This window comes from Orycteropus afer, unplaced genomic scaffold (genome assembly GCF_000298275.1).
Source record: "Orycteropus afer afer isolate SDZICR_OR568_19922 unplaced genomic scaffold, OryAfe1.0 scaffold00374, whole genome shotgun sequence".
NCBI lineage: Eukaryota > Metazoa > Chordata > Mammalia > Tubulidentata > Orycteropodidae > Orycteropus > Orycteropus afer.
The window spans coordinates 455,036-475,960 of NW_006921961.1; positions in this window are offsets into that span (position 1 = coordinate 455,036).

The window sequence follows — 20,925 nt, forward strand, 5'->3', positions numbered from 1 at the left end:
GTTCAACTCATATTCCTGTCTTTTGTTTGGCTGGAAACCACAGGTGTGGGTTCAATTCCAGACCTGAAGGGCAGTTACAGGCCATAGTCTCAGTGGTTCCACCAGTTTGCCCCCTTCTTGCCTTCTGAACTTTTTTTTTTTGGGGGGGGGGTGCAGATGCTGCCCTTTTGGTCATGTATGGTTGATTGTTCTGAGGAGTATGTTCCTTATGATGTTACTGTTCACTTTATAGGCATGTATATTGTTTGGCTGAAAGGTGATCTCCAGGTGGCTATGGGTCCAGTTCCAAGTATGACTGGTGTCTAAGGGCCACAGTCTTGGGAGTTCTACCACTGTTTATGAGACCAGTAAGTCTGGTCATTTTTATGATTTTGAATTTTGTTCTACATTTTTCTCTAACTCTGTCTAGGACCCTCTACTGTGATCCTCATCAGAGTGCTTCGTAGTGGTAATTGGGCACCATCTAGTTCTTCGGGTCTCAGACTAGTGGAGGCTGTGCTTCATGTAGTCCGTTAGTCCTTTGGACTAATTGTTTCCTTGAATCTTTGATTTTCTTCATTTTTCTTTTCTCTGGATGGGACGAGACAAATAGTTGCACCTTAACAGCTGCTCACAAGCTTTTGAGACCCTAGTCACTACTTACCAAAGTAGGATGTAGAAAATTGTCTTTATGGACTAGGTTATGCCAATTGCAAGACTGTGGTCCTAAGTCCTAAAACCAGTGAGTCATTCCCTCACAGTTTTTAGTTAGGCCTAAGAAGTTTGCGTAACTTTGTCCTTTGTATGTACTACTATATACCTGGATGTATTTGTATCACATATGTGATAGTTGGAGCTGTGTGTCAACTTGGCTGGACCACAATTCTGTGTAGCAGTTGTGATATAGGTTATTCCCATAATGGGATCGGATGTATATGTTTTGAGCGGTCAATCCATTGAAAGGTAGTTTCCCTAGGGGTATGGTCTGCTTCCGGTATATTTATGGACATCCTGGGAAAAGAGACACTCTTCTGTGGATTGGGATCGTGTTGTGCTGCCTACAACTGTCTGTGAGTGAAGAATCCACCATTCGGCCTGGAGATCTTGGATTTGTCATTCGTTGGAGTCAACAGCCAGTATACTGCCTGCCAACCTGAGCTCGTCAGCCCCTGCAGCTGTGTGAGTAGGGAAAAGCCTGCAGCTTGACATTTGATCCAAGAACTTGGGATTTGCCAACTTCTAAAAGTGTGTGAACCATTTTCCTAAGATAAATTTCTCTTTCTCTATATGTATATATAAGCTTTACTGGTTTTGCTTCTCTAGAGAACCCAGCCTAATACAGCATACAAACAGATATGTAGAAATACCTCTGCCAAACCTATATGTGTTTGTGGATGTACACCATATGCCGTCCCACACCTGTTCATGTTGCATATCTACCTATGTATCCGTTTGTAAATTATTGTTTGTTATTACTGTGATTACAGGACTGTGTATATAATAGTATTTACTTTTGTTGCTATTTGTTCTTAAATACCTACCAGTGTCTTCCTTTGCCCTGTTGTGCTTACTTCCCCCATATTGTGTGTTGGCTTTCCCTTCACCGCTGTTAATACATAACTGCTATCTAGTTAATGATTTTCCCTCTTTCCCCTACCATCCCTGGTAATCATCAAACAATGTTTCTTCCTATGTATAAATCTTCTCTTGACATTTTGTAATAATGATGTCATGCAATATTTGTCTTTTTCTGACTGATTTCACTCAGCAAAATGTCCTCCAGGTTTATCCATGTTGTAAGATATTTCATGGATTCCTTGTTATTCTTTAACTTTGCATGATATCCCATTATATTTATACTTTATCTATTCATCCTTTGATAGGCACTTCGGTTGTTTCCATCGTTTTACTATTGTGAATAATGTTGTGGTGAACATAAGTGTGCATATATCTGTTTGTGTCATGGCTCTTTTTTCTCTAGGATACATATCTTGTAGCAGGCAATGAGAATCGTGAAGCTGTAGTAGGATTCAGAAGAGGATGTGGAATGAGGAATATCATTGCTAATGTCAGGAGGATTTTGACTAAAAGCAGAGAATACCAGAAAGAGGTTTACTTGTGTTTTATTGACTATGCAAAGGTATTCAACTTATGGATCATAATAGATTATGGGTAACATTGCAAAGAATGGGAGTTCCAGAACATTTAATTGTGCTCAGTAGAAACCAGTACCTAGACCAAGAGGCTGTTGTTTGAACAGAACAAAGGGATACTGCATGGTTTAAATTCAGGAAAGGTGTGTGTCAGGGTTGTATCCTTTCACCAGTTATTCAGTCTTTATACTGAGCAAATAATCTGAGAAGCTAGACTATATACAGAAGAATGTGGCATCAGAATTGGAGGAAGACTCATTAACAATCTGTGATTTGTCATTTGCGATACAAAGATGACACAGCCTTGCTTGCTGAAAGAGAAGATGACTTGAAGCACTTATTGTTGAAGATTAAAGACTACAATATTCAGTATGTATTACACCTCAGTATAAAGGAGATGAAAATGCTCATAACTGGACCAGTAAGGAACATCACAATAAATGGAGAAAAGGTTGCAGTTGTCAAGAATTTAATTTTACTTGGATCTACAGTCAATGCCCATGGAAACAGCAGTCATGAAATCAGATATATTACACTGGGAAGATCTGCTGCAGGGGACCTCTTTAGTGTTACAGAGCAAAGACGTCACTTTGAAAACGAAGGTGCACCCAACCCAAGCCATGGTAATTTTGGTCATCTCATATGCATGTGAAAGTTGGATAATGAATAAGGAAGACTGAAAAAGAATTGATGCCTTTGAATTGTGTTGGTGAAGGATACTGAAAATACCATGGACTGCCTGAAGAATGAACAAATCTCTCCTGGAGGAAGTGCAGCCAGGATGTTCCTTAGAAGGAAGAATGTCAAGACTTTATCTTATTTATTTTGGTCATATTGTCAGAAGGGACTAATCCCTGGAGAAGGATAGCATGCTTGGTAAAGTAGAGGGTTAGTGAAAAAGGGCATGATGGATTGACACAGTGGCTGTAATGATGGGCTCAAGTGTAGAAAGGAATATGAAGATAGCACAGGCCTGGGCAGTGTTTCATTCTGTTGTATATGGCGTTGCTACGAGTTGGAGCCAACTTGATGGCACCTAACAACACCAACACCCTTGCCAGCATTTGTTGTTTTCTGTTTGATCATTGCTGTTATTGTTGGGGTGAGATGATAGCTCACTGTTATTTTGATTTGCACCTCTCTAACGTCTAATGATCACAAGCATCTCTTCATGTATTTGTTGGCCACTTGACTGTCTTTGGTGAAGTGTCTGTTCTTGTCCTTTTCCCATTTTTTAATTGGATTGTCTTTTTGTTGTTGAGTCAAACTTTTCTGTAGAATTTTGAGATTAGTTCCTTGTCAGATATGTTGGTGCTAATTTTTTTCTTCCAATCTGTTGGTTCTCTTTATTCTTTTGAAGAAGTCTTTTGATACATGTAAGTTTTATTTTTAATTGTGGAAATTTGATGAAATTGGATTGACCAAAATTTTTGTTAGACAACTATTGGGAAAGAATCATTATAGCTTTCTTTCACATATTAAATAATGGCCAGTTTCTCCTTTGCATATATTCATTTGGCTTTTTGCTTTTAATGAATTGAGAACATGATATTTCTATCTAGGTTTTTTGTTTTTCTTTCAGAGGGAAAACTCAATCTTTTATAATTCTGAATACCACTTCTATGTTTTCCAAATTTTAAGCCCTGTCCCCTTCTATTCTGGGTTTATCAATAACCAAATTAGATCATATACACAATCTGAAGTCGGGGGGGAGCTTTGGATTGAATGCAAATTAACCGTTGTGTTTTACGGTATTTCAGTGTTTAGTGTCCTGTGGATTAAAAAAACATGTCCTTGATAGTTAACTGAATTCTGTCATAATAGCTCCATGGGAACGATTAAAAAATAGTGGCTACTGTGGCAAGGATGCAGTGAAGCAGGCACCTTTATGTACTGATGGTGAGAATTTAAGTTAATATGGCCTTTTGGGAAGTAACGATCTTGGATATATTTGTCCCATGCTTATGTTACATGTGTCCTAAAGTAATGTCTTTTTATAAACTGCATTTATAAGAAGTATGAGATATAAGTAGAAATGAGTCGGCATTAGTGAAATGTTAATCAATAATTGAATATTAATACCTAACATTTGTTAATTACTTTGTGCCAAGCACTGTTTTAAGCATTTTACATATACCTTGTTATTTAATTCTTCACAAAACCTAGTGATAGATGTGCTAATGTCACTTGACTACTCCTCCTCCTTTTTGAAGAAGAAACCTAGGCACAGAGAGGTTATGCAACTTGCTGAAATGATAGCCTGCTTGACTCTATGGTCGTCATACCACATAGGTTTGTCTTGTGTTGGGGAACTCTGTCCAGAGGTCCCACCATAGACTGACATGGTAAGGGACAAAAGGTCCTGTTGTTGTTGGGTTCCGTCAAGTTAATTCAACTCATAGTGAGCCATGTGACAGAGTAGAACTGTCTCATAGGATTTCTTGCTTGTAATCTGTATGGAAGCAGCTTGCCAGGTCTTCTGCAGAGCCTCTGGTTGGATTTGAACTGTCAACCTTTCAGTTAGCATCCAAGCACTTGACTGCTACACCACTGGGGTCCTACAAAGGGTCCTGTGTTGGGATAATGTATAAGGGGATTTGAAGACAAAGAGCAGAATAGAAGGGTCCTGAGATCAGATGTGAGTTTGCCTAAATGCCATTTTCTGTGCAGCCTCCTAGTTTCTGTTTTGAAACTGCCTTTTCTCCTAATGCCATGGGTGTGCCTATGACCCTGATGGAGCCAATCAGAGAAATTCTTGCACCTCTCTGGCCATAGTGAATTGTTCATGTGTGGGCAGGTAACCCACACAAAGGCAGTTAGAACTGATCCATTTCCATTCTGGATATTTTACTGGATTGCTTTAGAAAGAGATGCTCTCTTTTTACTGGACTTAAAGCTAGGAAGATGTAAGTATGTAGCTTACTGACAGATCTCTTGCCACAATTTCAATGAGACTCTGCCAGAAAATGGATGTAACACAGAGGAAAGCAGAAGTGAGAGATGGAGATAAATAGATCAAGTTCTGATGGTATCTTCCAGAGCTAGCTGTGTCTGAAAATACAAGTGGTCCATACCTGGATGTTTCGCTCAGTGAGACAGCCAACCTGCTTGCCTGCCATCCTCCCTTCCTCCTTCCTTTCTTTTCACTTCTTGTTCCATTCCCCTTTCCTACCCTCCCCCTTCCTTTCCTGTCTTCCTTCTTATTCTGTGTAGCTGAGGGTTCTAGCACAAAATGTGAGAAGATATAGGAACTATTTAATCTGAACAGCTCCATTTCTGCCCCTGGCCTGAAGGAGGAATTGTTCATTGCATCAAGGGTGCCAAATTAGGTGGGTGGGGACTGTGTTGCCCTGGGGTCTTTTGAGCATCTCAGGCAAAACCAACTTTCTGACTAAAGGACTTTGTTCATTGCTGTTTTCCTGGGAGGTAGAGCCATGGTATCACAGACCATGCTACTGTTATGCATCAGTATAACACTTCTAGCATTTTGTGCTAGAACTCTCAGTTGCAAATAATAGGAAGGAAAATAGGAAAGGAAGGGAAGGGTAGGTAAGAAGCAATTCTAATGGAAAGAAAAGTGAAAAGAGAGGAAGACAGGAAGGCAGGCAAGCAGGTTGGCTATCTCCCATAGTGAAATATCCACGTATGGACCTCTTATGTCTGATCCATCTAGGACGTACCTCCTCCTCTTAGGCTTAAGAAGGGTTAAATATAGAGGGTGGAAACGTGACATGTACATTTCCTATATTGAACATGTGCTAATAAATGGACCTTAGCTTTAAGAGCTTGTGTTAAAGTGATTAATTTGCTTAATCTCATTCCCTTAAGGGAAGAAATTAGAAATCCTAGCAAACGCTTTATATATATATATATATATATATATATATGAAAAAATATATCTATCCCGGATGACCCACTATATCATGCAATTTACCTTGTAAGAAGCAATCCTAAAAAAGTAAGAAGCAATGGAGACAAGGTGAGTATTGTTTGGTAAATCTTTCCATTATCAGTATGAAATGGCACATAACTTTGCAGCCTTTTGAGAGACACGTAGCTCCTTCTTGTTAATTGCCCTTGAGTCAGCTCTAACTCATGGTAACCTCATGTATGACAGAATGAAATGCTACCTGGTCCTACTACATCTTCATGATTGTATTTTTGAGTTTATATATATATATATTTTAATTGTGCTTTGGGTGCAAATTTACAAAGCAAACTTATTTTACATTCAACAGTTCTTGCACATCTGATTTCATGGCCCCGATTACTGTCCCCAAGTATTAAAAAAAAAAAAAAAAACCCTCTTCTCCCCTTTCCTCCCTGTGACCACCACTTCCTTGTTCCCTTCATCCGTGCATTCCTGTCTGTCCAGCTTTCCCTCTGTTTGAATGCCGCCCTTCTGGTGTCTCATGGCTGATCGATCCAAGGGATTCATCTCCCTAGAGTAGGTGAGTGCATCGTCCTGGGGTAGGTGTTCTGCATGTAGGTCTTTCAACTATTGGGCAGAGAGCCAACCCATGTAAGTGAGTCCATTTCTAGGCCTGAAGGGTAAACTGGGGCAATAGTCTTGGCAGTTCTACCAGTCTCTATCTGACCAGTAATTTTTGTGTTTTTGAATTTTGTTTCACATTTTCCCTCCCAGTCTATCCAGGATCTCCAGGTTTGATCCCTTTTTGAGTGGTTGGCATTGGTAGCCAGGCATCATCTAGTCCCAGTCATCCTTCTGGTCTCGGGGTCAATCTTTCCATTATCAGTATGAAATGGCACATAGCTTTGCAGCCTTTTGAGGCTAATTGTTTCCAGATGACTTTCATTTTCTTCACTCCTCTTTGCTCCAGGCAAGAGGAGACCAATAGCTGCACCTTAGATGGCTGTTCGAAAGCTTTCGAGACCCCAGTCGCTACTCAGGTTTGAGTCCATTGTGTGGCTGTTGTGCTAGTGCATCTCATTGAGGGCTTCCCTGACCTCCACTGGCCCTCTACTCTGATCTGCCCTTCTCTAGTGATCTGACCCTCCTGATGGTGTGTCCAAAGTAAGCAAATTGAAGTTTGGAACAGTACTCTGTGATACATAGGGTTTTTGTTGACTAATTTTGGAAGTAGATTGCCAGACCTTTCTTCCAATCTGTTTTAGTCTGGAAGCTCCCCTGAAACCTATCCACTAGGAGTCCCAGGGTGGCACAAACAGTTAAGTGTTCAACTTGTAGCTGAAAGGTTGGGAGATTCAACCCACCCAGAGGCACGTCGGCAGACAAGGCTGGCAGTCTGCTTCCAAAATGTCACAGCTTTGAGAACTCTAGAGAGCAGTTCTACTCTGTACACAGGGTGTTGCCAGGAGTCAGAATTGAGTTGGCAATTAACAACAATGCACGAATGATCTTGCTACTATTTGAAATACCAGTAGCACAGCTTACAGTATCGTAGCAACATGCAAGCCACCATAGTACAAGGTGAAGCTCTCTCACAACAACCCACAAAATAGATGTCTCTATAAGCTGCTACTACTAAAGGCCTGTGACCTTTAGAGATTTTCTGAACTGCTATCCAAGTGAATGTTTATGAAGGATTCTTTGAGAAGGCTTGCTTTTGCCTGGTGTGAAAATATTCTTTATTATTGTTAGAGGAAAGCACAGTAGTAAGTACATTCATTTCCCTCCATCTGAGCCTATTGAAATTTATAGTACCTGTCCATCCACTCTTATTTCTGCTAAAAGGTAGTTCCTTATGGTAGCCAGCTGATGCTGTACATTTTCTTGCATTGTCTGCTCATTGTTAAACTATTGAAAGGTACATGTGAATAAATACTCATCTTATTTTACCAAAAAGGGTATATGTACGTATGTATATAAAAATACATACATACATACATATATATACCAAAAAAACCAAACTCACTGACGTTGAGTTGGAGCTGACTCATAGTGACCCCTCCTTGGGTTTCCGAGGCAGTATCACTACAGAAGTAGATTGCCCAACTTGCCTTCCGAGGAATGGCTGGTGGGTTTGAACCGCCAGCCTTCTGGTTAGCAGTCAAATGCTTTAGGCACTACACCACCAGAGCTACATACATATATATGTGTGTGTGTTTATGTATATATACACATTTTGTATATTTAGTAAAATTGTATTATTTTCATTAATAGTTGACAGTAACCAAGGTCACTAGCTGAACAGCCAAGAGATTTAAAATGCAGCTCCTTTGAACAGTTACATATAGTAAGATGATACTACTTTATTTAATACAGTTTTTTTTTGAGGGTTATATTCTAATCTAAAGGGTTTGTGAAAAACTATTTTTTTTGCTGGTTTCTGAAGTTGATCTTGGAATAATTCTAGCTGCATTGTATTAGGCAGAATCCCACACCCTCACTCATGCTTTCTGGTGATGTGCCATTTTCTAAATATGTCCTGCCTTTTCCAAAATGAGTATTGATAGCTGGAAGCAGTTGGAGAATGTTAATTTAGTGCTTGTGTTAAAGAATGGCATTCAGTTTGCTAAAAAATTGGTTCTTGTTTCCACATGGATTTTCCACATGATTTCTTTCTTTTTTTTCTTCTTTTTAAGACACAGCTTTCAACACTAATAAATCCAGACCTGGTGCTGCATTGGTTGGCATTTATATGGGCTTTTGTCCTAGAGCCTGATGTAAAATTTGATCTGTGGGTAGTTAGCATACATAGGCTGTTCTCAGGATGCAGATTTAGTCATCTGGTTCAAGATATCTTTTACCAATAAATTCTCTCTAAAAAAAAAAAACCCAGTCCTTCTCTAAATTGTTATTTTTAACCTCCAGAATCATTTTTGAGTTACCCCCTTCAGCAAGGTGGGACTCAAGATATATCCCACCTGTTTTGGTTACTTCATGCAGCCCTAACAGAAATACCTCAGGTGGATAACTTTAACAATCAGGAGTTTAAAGGTAGCTACTCAGTTGCTCAGGGCAAATTCCACCACAGAGTTGATTGCCAGTCATTATAGAGAATAACTACTACCAGCTGCCCAGCCAAGTTGACACAAGACCTTAACTACCACACCACTCTAAATAGGCATGGATAAAAGGATTTACAATACATCATAAAATGGAGGACAATGGTTAGAAGGGCCACATCACGCAATTCACTGCACATGATTTAATTTTACTTGTGTAGATTATGTACATTGTACAACAGGCAAAATCTAGAAATTACAATGAATTTTTTGGGAAAAAAAAATTCTCCCTGTAGTCCAGTGTACCCCACTTTGGAAAAGACATTTGACTGCTAACCAGAAGGTTAGCTGGTGGTTCAAACCCACCAGCTACTCCTCAGAAGGAAGATTAGGCAGTCTGCTTCCTTAGTGATAGCACCTTGGAAACCCAAGGATGGGTCACTGTGAGTCAGATCCGACTCAATGGCAGTGAGTTTGGCTTGGTTTCTGAATGTAGAGAGCAAATGATTATTCAGTGCACCACTATGGTTATTTTGTAGCTATAGCACTAATTCCAGTTTGATATATTTGAAGGATATGGTTTTTAGTAAATTTCAAAATGAATGTGACTTGAGTACAATGTCTGGCCACAATCAGTTGCTATCAGTTTTAAGGAAATGCAGATTTCAGTTCAATTAGGTCAAGATTTTAAAATTTTATGATGAAACATTTAAGATATATTTTATATTTTAAGTATAAAATATAACACAACAAGCACTCATGTTTTTATCTACCACCTTGAAAAATAAAACATTGCCTTCAAATTATGTGGAGGGATCCACTAATCTCAATTGCCTGTTTTTTATTCCCATGTACTTCTAGACCTGTGTTTAGGTCCCAAACAGTTGCTGTTTGTATGTTTTAAACTTTATATAATACATACACAATATATTATATGTACTCACCTACAACTTTTCTTCCATGTTGTAGGATCCACGTTGCTATGGGTAGATCAGTTCATTCATTCCACATATTCTAAAATGTGAAAATCTCACGATTTTACTTTACACATTCTAATATGAATGACATTTAGGTTGTCCCCTCCCCTTCTTTTTTGTGACCACAGATAAGGGTTTTCTGTGGATACACCGAGGAGGAGTGGACTTGATGAATTGCAGAGCGTGCACATCTTCACATTCATGAGCCCCTCATACCAGGGGGAAAGCCACAGTGGGGTAAATACTTCCCTCAAGGCGTATTTCAAGCTGCCAGCTTGATGCCTGTGAAGGAAGACATCCTTCAGGGGAAGACATGCCCACAGTTGGCTTCTGAGCTGTGGGAACCAGCTCCAGCGTACCACTTCAGGGGTTCTCTCACTTTCCAACTCATGCTGCTCATTATCCAAGTCTTAAGAATCAACTGTTGATAGATTTGGATAACACACATTTCCTCAATATCAAACTCATGGATGCAGGGGAGGGGATTTCATTGCACTTGGATCATTGAATTCTTCATGGGTGCAGTGAAGAGAACTCTTAGCCATTGGGCTAATTTTCTAGTTTATTAAAAATATTCTTTCAGGCTACTAAGTTAGAGAGCCAATTAAGAGATTACAGGATTGAGTCTGAACAAGGATTTATAGGTGTTTATTTGGACAGTCTATGAAAACAATTCTTTGAAAGATCATATACATAGCAGGTGCTCAATATCTGTTGGCTAGATGACTGATCAAAGGAAAGAGCAAAAAAAAGAGGAATGATTCCTTTCATTGTCCAGTGGAATTGCATGAGGCTAAAGTAGTTATAACAAGAAATTGGGAAGCTTTGTTTTTACTTAATGCTCTTTGGATCACTTTGTTGTTGTTGTTGTTATGTGCCGTCGAGTCAGACCTGACTCATAGCGACCCCTCCTTGGGTTTCCGAGGCAGTATCACTACAGAAGTAGATTGCCCAACCTTCCTTCCGAGGAGTGGCTGGTGGGTTTGAACCGCCAGCCTTCTGGTTAGCAGTCAAGTGCCTTAGGCACTACGCTACCAGAGCTTCTTTTGGATCACTAGTCAGCCAGAATGTCCAAGTATTTGCTTGGCACAGGAAACACATTCTTTTCAGATTAACAGAAGTACAGGTGTTTACAGAGAAAGTTTACTAGTCTGTATCATGGAGAAGGTACAAGGTAGGTTCCCTAAAGGAAGATTAGTATTAAGTTGATAAAATTTAGCGGGGAAAATGGTCAATAGGTATTACCTCAAGAAAACCCTAAAAATCATGGTGGAGGCTGGGCTCATTGTGTCCTGGACCATGGTTATTTTTTATCTGTTCTTTTTTAAGGGAATAAGGCTACTGAATCTAGCATTATTTGAGTTTGAATTCTTAATTAAATCTAACTGCTGCTGTACAGATTCATCTAGATAGGAAAGTTCAAGCACTGTTTGATGCCTTTAATAAATACTGCTGAATTTGGAGGAGCACTAGATTAGCCAAAATCTTATTTTATAACTTTAGGTTCCAAAAAGCAATAGCAAGTCAGTCCCTTAGCATTTCTTAAAATATTCCAATCCATCTGCTTAAAAGGATTACTGCCAAAGAGTTTGTTAGTAAGAAATAAAACATGTGTACTCTTAAAAGCTGTGCTTTGGGTTGTTAATGTTCCATTGAGGGGTGTGTATTACCATCTCTTCAAGGGGGGTGTTAGGATTACAAATATATTACTATCCCCTCCTGTAAGCAAATGTTTTACAGGCAGGTAATCTCATCCTACTTGGAGGTTTAACACCCTCTTCTGCAACACGTGCAAAGACAGTTTGTCATAGCATTAACCACCTTCTCACCCCCATGAAGTCTTACCGGTTTGAGCACAGCTGAAGGGATAATTATAGACGGAGTTTTGCCTCTTGTTTGTAAGATCCTGGGAATTATTCTTCAGGTTTTCCTTTGATCTTTTTCCCTTTCTTGATTGATTTGGTAGTTTTGTAATGGAAAGAGAATGGAATGTCTGAATTTAGTCACCAAAAACCTATCATTTGATATTTCAAAAGGAAGGAGTGTGTTAGTCTTGGTGGAGCCTTCACAGTTAAAACAAAAATACTGATGGTATTTAGGTTATAATTCTAAATCCCTTCATTATTATGTGCCTTGGTTCTACAATGATTTTTCCCCTCCTTTATAAAGTATAAGGAGTTGTGGTGGAGCTGTGGTTAAGGGACTCTATTGCTAACCAGAAGGTCTGCAGTTAGAACCCATCAGTTACTCTGCAGAAGAAAGATGGGACAGTCTGCTTCCATAAAGATTTACAGCCTTGGAAACCCTATGGGGGCAATTCTACTCTGTACAGTAGGGTCACTATGAATCTGAATCGACTCTGTAGTAGTGGAGTGGGTGTATAACTTATGCAGATTTTCAGATGAGAATTCTGGGGTCTGCTTAAAGGCCTTAAAGTAATGGCAGTATATGTTTTCTTAGGTGCCCTTTTCCTATGTTACATGTTGAAAAGTCTAATATGATGTTGGAAGTGGTGGAGATGATAATGACCCTAAAAGTGAGTGGCAATTTTAATATATGTTTCTTGAGAAATATTAGTAAAATTGTTTCCTCTCCCCACTCCCAAAATAGCTTTGGGATGGATTTAAAAGTAAAGTAAAGGGATGTTATTATTCCTAATGTAAACTTCTCCTACTTGAAGGTTCATCATCCTCTAAGGTGGAAGGGAGAGAGAGGATAGAGAAGTAGTTTAAAATAGTATTTACTCTCAGTGCCTTTATGTGAAGCTCCTGTCACCGTTTGCTTTTATTTTTGGGCTGAAATGAAACCCAGAAAATTGATTTCAGTTGCCATTGTGGATTTTCAGAGGGAAGTTTACTGGCCAGGTGCTACTGCCTTGTAGCTATGTAAATTATAGGTCTCAGAATGAGGAGGTTTATAGCAGAGAACCATTTTGTCTAATAGAAGTCAAAGAACAAAGAGATCAGGTAATTTAGTTAAAATAACCTTGGAAATGGTTTCATTTTAAATACAAAATAGGATATTATGTAAGCAAACTTAAAAGAATGATGAACAATTTTAGCACTGTCTCTACAATTACTTTTATAGTCACAATGCTACCAGTCTATAGTAATATCCAAAACCCTATTGGTTTGATTGCATTGTTATTACAACTCCCACTTTGCAGTTGCAATCTTTTTATTTTTTTGCAGGGGTTGTAGTGTGCAGACTGACTTGCATGATTAATCTACTTTGGATCTACTTCAATGTATTCCCAAACACTTAGGCACTAAGGAATTTCTCTTATTTTTTACAGAACTTATTCCTCAAGCAGTAACCCATGCTAACAATTACAGTCAATAGAACAAATATCTGTTACAGTAATCACATCTGTTTTTCTGTCATTCTGATCTCATGAAAAAGGGAGAGACACCTTTTTTACACCCATAGAGCTATTGCTGCTGTGATCAGTGATCCCTAGGGAAGACAGCATTGAGTTATTACATATCCCCATGACTACTTAGTGACTAGAGAACTCAGAAGTCCTGCTTTAACCAGTACCATGGAGGAATGGAAGAATTTAGGATTTCTTTCACTGCTGGTACAAGTAGGGGGCGTTTCTCTCTTGCCTTGGACGTTTCCCTGGAACCTAGAACAATGAACACGTTAGAGCTTAGTTTCCCTTTTCTGGAACTCTTAAATTTTTTGGTCTGCTTAGGCTGCTTCTTTAAGGCTTTCCCTTAGGTTTTGTTGTCTCGTCCTTCCATTTCTTCACCACTGGGTCTCCTTAGATTCCTCATCTCTAATATTGTTGACATGGATATGCATTTATTTTTATCTGATTTATATCCAATAGTACTCAGAATTGTTAAGCGTGATGAAAATAATTTAATTTTGTTCTGTGTCATTTTTGGGAGGGCTTGTTTCAGAGATTTGCAAGTCTACATTTTCTAAAAAATTCAAAACTCTGTACTTTATAATATCGTAAATGGTCTTGAGAAGACCAATTAATAAAATAAAAATAAAGTTAAATGATACCCCTCCCACCATTTTCAGTTATTTTTCTTGGAAGTGTGAATATATTGAAAATAAAAATTTAAAATATTTATATTCAAGATTATTTTCAGCAAAGGTTCTAGTAAGATGGCGGAATAGGCAGAAAAATTGCAGAGACCTTCTTCAATAAAGAAAAGGGAAATCAATGAACACAGATACAGAAGATAATCCTGGACCCCTGAGCCTTGAAGGGAAGGATATAGAAGTGGACTAAACTCCAACTAGCAGAAGAATTTGCATGAAAACACCAAAAAAGGAGACAGACGGAGCTGCAGTCTGGCAGCAATATAGATGGCACAGATAGCTTGGATATTGCTGAGTGGTGGTAGGACCTAAGAATTAACCTAAAAATCAGCCCTGCTAGCCAGGGAATGCACGGAGGACTGCTCTGGTGGCTGGTGAATAAAAGTAGAAGCAGCAAACAGGAAGGCGGGCTGAGCTGTGGACTTCTGTCTGTCCGAAGGGCACAGTCATTTTGAATGTTTACGAGTGGTTTGACCATTTTGGATATTTAAAGTGACAGCATTCTCCCAGATTCCAGGGACTTAAGAACAGGTTCCACTTGTTGGAAACCACAAGGACATTCCAGATGCCGACAACTGGAAAGGTGTGACATTTCCCTTGTTACTCTTACACCCCACACCCTCTTGGTGAATGGAGGTGTGGCCTTCCCTCACTCCCACCTACCTTCTAGGCCAGCAGGAATTCCATCCTAGTCTGTGTGCTTGGATGGAGCCTGGGTACCCTGCCCTGCACTGCCCCAATATTTTTTTTCTTTTTTTCAGTTTGCTTTTGCCTGTTTTAAAATGACTATTATTATTATTACTTTTTTCCTTTTTATTATTATTCTTTATTCTTCCCTTCCCAGGTTCTAATTTTCAGCTTTTTGCCCCCCTGTTCCTGGTTCCAATTTTTTTTTTCTTTGTCATGGTTAACCCCATTCCTTGTTTTTCTTTTTGCATTTTTCCCATTTTTTTTCTTCATTATTCTCCTTCCCTATCTTCTTTCTCTTATTGCTCTCTCCCCAGATATTGCAGGCTTTTTTTTTTTTTTTTTTTTTTTTTTTTTTTTTTTTTTTTCCTTTTTTTGGTTACTATTCCTGTGTGATTACACAGTGTGTTTTTTGTTCATTTGCTTTTACTTTTTTGATGGTTATTTAATTGCTATTTTTGTCTAACTGAGTGGGAGATAGCAACAGTCAGCATATGACACAACTACACCCACACTTCCTGCAGCTTCACTTAACTGAGTGAGAGCCACCACTTCCTTCTCCAACAATGGGCCAACGATGAACAACCACCAAGAAGGGCCTGACTCACCCTTAGCTGCTCTTCACAGTTAATAGAGATCTAAATACAACAATGTCACAATGTCACTGAGACAACAGACCATCACAGTCCACACAAAGAAGCAAGATGAAGTGGTAGAAACAAGGGAGCAGAATACAGACCCCAGACACATCCCTGATGAAGAAACAGCATTGGAACTCCCTGATAAGGAGTTAAAAAGAATTATATTTAGGTATCTTTAAAGGATTAAGAGACAGATCAAGGAAAACACAGACAAAACCCTAGAAGAATTTTAGAAGAAAATACAAGGACAAAATGACAAAATAAATGAAAAATTAGAAATGATTCTAAATCTACAGATAGAAATCCAGAAGATTAATACTAAATTGTCAGAAATAGATAACACACTGAAAGGACAAAGGAGTAGAACTGATGCAATGGAAGACAGAAATAATGAGATAGAAGACAAATACCTGAATACTTCTTTGGAAAGGGATCAATCAGAAAAAAAGATCAAAACAAAATGAAGAAAACCTAAGGTTCATGTGAGATACCATCAAAAGGAAAAACCTATGTGCCACTGGAATTCCAGAACAGGAAGAGAAAAAATAAAAGCACTGAGAAAATTATCCAACATTTGTTAGAAGAGAACTTTGCTGATGTGATGACAGTTGCAAATATATCCACTCAGGAAGTCCAACGAACCCCAAACAGGATAGCCCCCAAAAGAAAATCACCAAGACATATCATCATCAAACTCATCAAAACCAAAGACAAAGAAAGGATCCTGATAGTAGCATGGGGAAAAAAAAAAGTTACTTACAAAGGACAACTAGTAAGAATAAGCTCCGATTTCTCAGCAGAAACCATGCAAGCAAGAAGGCAATGGGATGGTATGTATAAAACCCTGAAAGAGAAAAAAAAAAATTTTTTCCAATGCTTTTTTTTTTTTTTCCAGCATTCCCTCCCTTCCCTTCCCACCCAGGCAACCAACAATGAAAGTTTTCCTCCATATATAAACCCTTTCCTGACCCTCCACAACAATGAACTAATACTATATTTGTCCTTCTGTGATTGACTTATTTCACTCAGCATAGTGTCCTCCAAGTTTATCCATATTATCCAGTGTTTTGTAGATTCTACATTATTCCCCAGTGCTGCTCTTCTGCTGATGGGCATGTAGGTTGTTTCCATCTTTTTGCTTTTATAAATAGTGCTGCAATGAACATAAGTGTGCATATATCTGTTCCTGTCCTGGCTCTCACCTCTCTAGGATATATACCCAGTAATGGGATTGTTGGGTCAAATGGTATCTCTGATTCCAGCTTTCTAAGGAATCACCATATTGCTTTCCACAGTGTTTGTATCCCTTTACAGTCCCACCAGCAGTGTATGAAAGTCCCAGTCTTTCCACACCCCTGCCAGCATTTGTTATTTTCTGTTTCACTGAAACTTGCCATCAATGCTGGGATGAGATGGTATCTCATTGTTGTTTTGATTTGCATCTCTCTGATGGCCAGTGATTGTGAGCATCTCTTCATGTATTAGCTGGCCACCTGAATATCCTCCTTGGTGAAGTGTCTATTCATGTGTTCTGCCTGTTTTTCAATTGGATTGTTAATTCCTTTGGTGTTGAGGCATTGGAGTTGTCTATAAATCTTAGAGAGAATTATGTAATTATCGGCAAATATGAATTAGTTGCTGTCATTTTTGTTATGTGCTTTTTTGTGGTGGTGTTTTCCTTGTTCCATCTAATTTTCTATGCTGAGCTCGTTTTGTTTATGAATCATGTTATCACTTCCTTAGTTGCTGTTGTTTTAACATTTGCTAAATATTTGTGCTGGTCCTGATTTTATTTTGATATGAAGGTTTATCATTTTTCTTTGCGGTTTCTCGGTGATTTATAGTTTTCTTCCCAAGTTTAGAACAGTCCGTTCTATCTTGTAGTTGTCTTGACTTCTCTATCATCTAGAAGTTCTGTAATAACACAGTTTTTTCCCTCTTTTTGGTTTGTAGTTGTCTTCATTTGTCAATTGATGTCTCTCGTTCCCTGTATACAATTTTGTAGGCTTATTTACTTTGGATATTTCCATAGTGGGTTGGTTTCTGGGTTATGCCATCATGTGTGTTAATGGTCAGTTGTTGTTGGCTGTTGTTGCTTCTCTGTCCAAAGGGCTACCTTTAGCATCTCTTGTAAGGTTGGTCTGGTTTTAACAAATGCCCTTAATTTCTGCTTATCTGGGAATGTCCTAATTTCACCATCATATTTGAGGGACAGTTTTGCTGGGCACATAATTCTTGGTTGGAAATTTTTCTCTTTCGGGGTCTTATATATACCATCTGTCGTCTTCTCGCCTGCATGGTTTGTGCTGAGAAATTCGAAGTTAGTCTTATTAGTTACCCCTTGTAGGTAACTTTTTGTTTTTCCTGTGCTGCTCTCATGATTCTTTCTTTGTCATTGGTTTTGGTAAGCTTGATGATGATATGTCTTGGTGATTTTCTTTTGGGGTCTATCCTGTTTGGGGTTTGTTACACTTTCTGAATGGATATATTCTCATCTTTCATTGTATCAGGAAAATTCTCTTCCAACAAATTTCGACAATTTTCTCTGTGGTTTTATTTGTCTTTTCATGTTCTGGAATTCCAATTACACATAGGTCATTCCTTTTGATGGTATCCCACATGAACCTTAGGCTTTCTTCATTTTGTTTTGATCTTTTTTTCTGATTTATACCTTTCCAAAAAAGTGTTCAGGTATTTGCCTTCAGTCTCCCTAGTTCTGTCTTCAATTCTACTCCTTTGCCCATTCAACGTCTTATCTATTTCTGAAAATTTAGTACTAATCTTCCTGATTTCTGTGTGTTGATTTTGTATCATTTCTAATTTTTCATTTATTTTGTCATTTTTTCTTGTATTGTCTTTCAAAATTGCTCTAGAGCTTTCCCTGTGTTTTCCTTGATCTGTGTCTCAATTCCTTGAAGATACCTAATTATAATTCTTTTGAATTCCTTATCAGGGAGTTCCAATGCTGCGTCTTCCTCAGGGATGTGTTTTGGGTCTGTATTCTGGTCCCTTGTTTCTCCTGGTTTATCTTGCTTCTTTGTGTGGACTTTGATGCTCTGTTGTCTCCAAGGCATTGTGACATTTTTGTGTTTATATGTAATTGGTGATTGTATGTTGGAGTGATTTGGCCATGATTTTTGTTTTTCTTTGGTTTGTTTGTATGTTATCTGTACAAACAGGGTACTGTGGTGTGCTCCTCTATTCACTAGTTGACAGCACTTATACACTCACCACCTGTCTCCTTTCCTGCTGTCAGCCTCTCATATGTCCCTGCGAACCTTGGCATGCAGAGCCTATTTTTAGGTCCCTGGAATCTGAATGAGAATGCTGTCACTTTAGAATCCAAAGTGGTTGGGTTGCCACTTGTAAAGATTAAAAATGGCTGCACCCTATGTCCCTTTAAATATCTAAAATGGCCCCTGCTTGTAAACATTCAAAATCGCTGCGGTCTCAGTCACTTTAAATATCCATAATTGCCGCTGCTCATAAACATTTAAAATGGCTACTATTTTAAATAGTACAATATAATATTTACTATTTAAAATATTTTGGTTTTTCAGATATCCAAAATGGCCACTCTGTATAAACAATCAAAATGGCTGCGCTGTCCAGACAGCATAAAATCAACAGCTCAGGTTGTCTCCCTCCTTGCTTTTTCACTTCCTAGTCATAGGCCAGCAGCGCAGTTGTCCCTGCAGCCCTTGGTGACCAGGGCTGATTTTTAGGTCAATTCTTAGGTTCCAACACCGGTTGGAAATATTCAAGCTGTTGGTCCTGCCAGAGTAGCTTACAGTCCACAGCTCTGACGTCTCTGTACTCACTGTTTTCATTCAGGTTTTTCCACTAATTGGTGCCTAATCCACTTCTGTATAGTTCCTTTCAAAGCCCAGGGCTCCAGGATTATCTTCTGTATCTCTGTGAATTGGTTTTTTCTTTGTTGAAGAGGGTTTGTGTCACTTGTCTATTTCTCTGTCTTACTGGAAGTCTCCCAAGGCTATATATGAAAGAGAAAATTTTTCAACCAAGAATTATATACCCGGCGAAATTATCCCTCAAATATGATGGTAAAATTAGGAGATTTCCAGATAAGGAGAAACTAAGGGAATTTGTTAAAACCATATCAACCTTACAAGAGATACTAAATGGAGTCCTTTGAACAGAGAACCAAAAATAGTAAACAACAACCGACTATTAATACAAGATGACATAGCCCAGAAACCACAGCTATGGACATATCCAAAGTAAAATAAGCTTACAAAATTGTAAACAAGGAACCATAGACTTCAATTGGCAAATGAGGACAACTACAAACCAAAAATTGGGAAAATACTGTGTGGTTACAGAACTTCTAAATGGTGAGGAAGTCAAGAGAGTTGCAGGATAGCATGGACTGTTCTAAACTTGGGAAGAAAATTATAAATCACAGGGTAACCTCAAAGAAAAATGATAAACTTTCACATCACAGTAAAATAGAAGAGAAGCACAAATACTCAGCAAATACTAAAACAACAGCAACAAAGGAAATGATAACATGATTCATAAACATAATCAGCCCAGAAAATAACATGGAACAAAGAAACCAGGGACATCATGAAAAAACACATGACAAAATGACAGCAACAAATTCATACTTGTCGATAATTACACTGAATGTTAATGGATTATATGCCCACTCAAGAGAGAGAGAGTTGCAGATTGAATAATAAAACAAAACTCATCAGTATGCTGTCTGCAAAAGACACACCTTAGAGTCAAAGACAATAGACTAAAAATCAAAGATTGGAAAAAGATATATCAAGCAAATGGCAAGTGTGAAAGAGCAGGAGTGTCAATATTAATTGACTTTAAGACAAAAACCACCATATGAGACAAGGAAGGACATTATATAATGATTAAAGGATCAATTGAACAAGAAGATGTAACCATAATAAATATCCATGGACCCAATGAAAGAGCCCCAAAATACATAAATCAGACATTAAAACAATTGAAAAGGCAAATAGATGACTCCACAGTCATAGTGGGAGATTTTAGTACACCACTTTTAATGAAAGATAGAACAACTGGAAAGAAACTCAACAAAGAAGCAGAAGAGCTAAACAATACAACACACCAACTTGACCTTATAGACATCTACAGAGCACTTCACCCAACAACAGCACAATATACTTTCTTTTCCAGTGCACATGGAACATTTTCCATGATAGACCATGTGTCAGGCCACAAAGCAAGCCTTAATAAATTGAAAAACATTGAGATTCTGCAAAGCATCTTCTCATGTCATAATGCTATCAAATTAGAAATCAACAATAGGAAGATCAACAGACAAAGGTTAAACACATGAAGACTAAACAACACCTTCCTTAAGAAAGACTGAGTAAGAAGAGAAAGAAAAGATGACTTTCAAAAATTCCTGGAATCAAACGAGAATGAAAACACAACATACCAAAATCTTTGGGACACAGCAAAAGCAGTGATCAGAGGCCAATTTATAACAAT